Consider the following 3,879-nt stretch of genomic DNA (forward strand, 5'->3'; position numbering starts at 1 on the left):
AACAAGTTTGTTGGATATATGGTCATCTTGGTTACTTGGTTAATATGAGCTTCACCTGAGAGATAAGCCATGCTCATTGTTCTGATCAAATCAAATTTCTGAGCCTACAGTGCTATAGAGTCTAATATAGCATAGATCATTGACTGTAGTAGATTCACCTAGATACATGTTGTCTTTATAGGGTTCTTTCTGACTTTCTGCCATTATCAAAGTGATATCCCTTATCCAGGAATGATACCTAGATAGTAATAATAATGACCACTAACATTTATCAAACTTTTACCAGGCACTGGGCTGATAACTTCTATGTACTATCTCATTTTGTTCTCATAGCAACACTTTGCAGCAACAACATGATTAGGTAGGCACAACATTTTATTTATTTATCTATTTATTTACTTACTTATTTATTTTTACCAATTTACATGTAAAAAGCTGGGCTTAATTGACCTAAAAGGTAGTAACTTTTGAATGTTTTGATTTTACCTATAGATTTACATGGTGAATGCAGCACCATTTTTTTTAAGTTTATTTATTTTGAGAGAAAGAGAGAGGGGGGGGGAGGGGCAGAGAGAAAGGGAGAGAGAATCCCAAGCAGGCTCTCGCTGTCAGCATGGAGCCCAATGTGGGGTTCAAACTCACAAACCGTGAGATCATGACCTGAGCCAAAATGAAGAGTCGGATGCTTAACTGCTAAGCCACCAGGTGCCCCCAACACTATTTCTGATTCAGACAGCTTCAATGATCACTCAACCTCAAAATGCTAAACTTGATGTCAAGGTTCATGCTACCCGATAGGGTAACCCCTAGCCACACATAGCAATTGAACGTTTGAAATGTGACATCTGAACTGAGATGTGTTGGAACTATAGAATACAGACTGTATTTTGAAGACTTGGTATGAAAAAAGAATGAAAAATATCTCCAGTTTTGTACTAATTACATGGTAAATGATGTTAGACATACTGTTAAAAAATATTAAAATCTCTCTCCCTCTCTCTGCCCCTTCCTTGCTTGCTCACTCTCTCAAAATAAACGTAAAAAAAAATATATAATAAAGTTAGTTTCACCTTTTTTTTACATTAAAAAAAGTTTATTTATGTATTCTGAGAGAGAGAGAGCGTGGGTGGGGGAGAGACAGAGAAAGAATTCTAAGCAGGCTCCATGCTGAGCATGGACACAGGGCTTGAATCCACGAACTGTGAGATCATGACCTGAGCCTAAATCAAGGGTCAGGTGCTTAACCAATTGAGGCACCCAGGCACCTCTTTTTACATTTTTTTAAAGTAATCTCACACCCAACATGAGGCTCAAACTCATGATTATGAGATCAGGAGTCACATGCTCTATCGACTGAGCCAGGCAGGCACCCTGTTTTCTTCCATTTTTAAATGTGGCTGCTAGAAAATTTAAAACTACATACATGGTTTGCATTTGTGGCTCACATTATATTTCTAAATTAGACAATGACTGTCTAGCATATTTTACAGACATTTATATTGGCCAAGTCAGCACAAATTTTACTTAGATTAAATCTGACAAAGAACTCTCAGCTGTATTAAAATGATTCTTGGGGTGGGAAGGCACCTGGGTGGCTCAGTCGGTTAAGTGCCCAACTCTTGAATTTGCCTCAGGTCATGATCCCAGGGTCATGAGATCGAGCCTGGCATCAGAGTCCACTGTGGAGCCTGTATCTTCAGATTCTCTCTCTCTCTCTCTCTCTCTCTCTCTCTCTCTCTCTCTCTCTCTCTCTCCTCTGCCCCTACCCCCACTCCACCACTTGTGTGCATTAACAGAAAAAAAATAAATAAAATTATTCTTGGGGTGCCTGGCTGGCTCAGTTGGCAGAGTATGTGACTCTTGATCTCGGGGTTGTGAAGTTTGAGCCCCATATTGGGTGTGGAGATTACTTAAAATCTTTAAAAATAAAATGATTCTTGGTAAACTTGGGAAAGAGGCCTACGATTTTTCCAGAGCCAGGCTCCTGCAATGGCCACAGGTGCCTAAATGACCAGAAGCTTCCCTCAGAGCCCCTTCAGGCAGTTTCACAGCAGAAGGCTATTGGGCAGCACGCCTCCCTGTAAATGGCTTCTCCATCAACATCCCACTGGGCTTCCCAGCTAAGTCCCAGCAGCAAGACACTCCGATACCCAATGAGCTATGCTCTACTTTCTGAATCTCAGTTCCAGGGGTGAGGCCTTTTCCTTTGGTGCCTTATCTCTGCTTCTAGGGGTAGTGCCTGCTCCTTTATTTCTGCTCTTCCTATATTCTGTAGAGTTCTCTTTCATTTTTGTATTCAATTCTACATTACCTCAATCCCTTACCTTATAGGATTCCTGTTCAGATTACTGTGTGATTTCTGTCTCATTGAACCCTGATATACCAACTATTTTCGCTGGATGTTTGTATTTTACACTCTACATGTTACCTCTGGCATTTATGTGGTAAACTACCATGTTTTGATACAGTAAGTGGCTTCCTTATTTTGCAAATACTAAATGCCTGTCTGTGCTTGCATCTACACAGATTTTAGCATAAACTCAAGACATTGAAAAAACCCAGAAGGGAGAATGTGCGTGATGCTGTCTTTAAATCTACCTATAATTAGTCTATTTAGACTTTAAAAGTTCTCTCTTTAATGAATATGAAATTTATTCAAAAATTTTAAACTGTTCAAAATTTAACTGTTGAGGATTTTACTCTATAATATATTCTGTCACAGGACTTTTTGAGAGGGAGTAGATCAGAAAAGAGCAGATTTGCTCTGATCAGGATTACTGGAAAATGGTTTCTTCTTACCTTTTAAACAAGTTAACCCAATGCTGAAATTATGTATGTGCATGGTATCTTGGATCTGTACTTTATCACATATGATTAGTATGATTAGCACAGTGGTTCCGCATCCAGGCCATGGATGAGTAAGGGTTCTACTAATGAAGACAAATTTGCTAAAGGCTCACATTGTGCAATGTCTTCATTAAAGGAATGCATTCCAACAACACTCACTGCTGTCAAATTTTTATTACCAAAGAAAATATGTGCCTTTAACAAGTAATCTATGCCCTTTTCTCCTCTCCACAATAAAGGAGTCCTTTCACACCGTCTCAAGTTTCCTGAAACTGTAAAAGCACCGCGCAATGCTGTGCTACCTCACAGGAGATGTTCCCAGAGGTGTCTCTCCCAGGAGCCGTCCCTAATTGGACAGTACTTCTCTCTGAGGCTTTCCGCTTCCTGTGTCCTCGCCTGGGGAACTCTTCTCTGAGGGCTGCTCCTCTGGGACACAGGAAGCATCGACAGTTTCTGCCCTGACTATGCCTTGTCCATTCTGAGGTGGCTGGATCATATGCCACCCCTCCATTCCTCCCATTTGCCCAAGATAATTATGTTCCTGAAATAATACCGTTTGCCGCCTGGCACAGTATCGTTTGCTTCCTCTTCAGCCACCTCTACTACCTCTATCCTAACTTGGGGAAGCTGGACTTTTCTCTGATACCATTTTACCAGTTGTTGTTTTTCAAGGCCTTCCCTCTCCAGGACTTACCTTCTCTATAGACCACATGGGAGTTCAAATCATTTTAAACATTTTTAAAGGCAAACCAAATACTTTTTTACATTGCTAGATGTTTATGGTGCAGAGCTATATAAATGTAACACTTTACCAGAATAGGACTTTTCTTGCTTTAGGAAACTACCAAAATTAGACACACATTCTCACCCCCCCCCCGCCCCCAAGAAAATATATCCAAAAACCTGGTCACAGCTTTTAGAATCCTTGGATCAATGATATAAAAGGGGTACAAGGGAGAGATTGGCAAAGAAAAACCTTTGAAGAGTTTTAAGTATTTAATCCAACCTTGGAAACAAGGGTTGCTACCTTCT

The sequence above is a fragment of the Neofelis nebulosa genome, chromosome 1 (assembly GCF_028018385.1).
Source record: "Neofelis nebulosa isolate mNeoNeb1 chromosome 1, mNeoNeb1.pri, whole genome shotgun sequence".
NCBI lineage: Eukaryota > Metazoa > Chordata > Mammalia > Carnivora > Felidae > Neofelis > Neofelis nebulosa.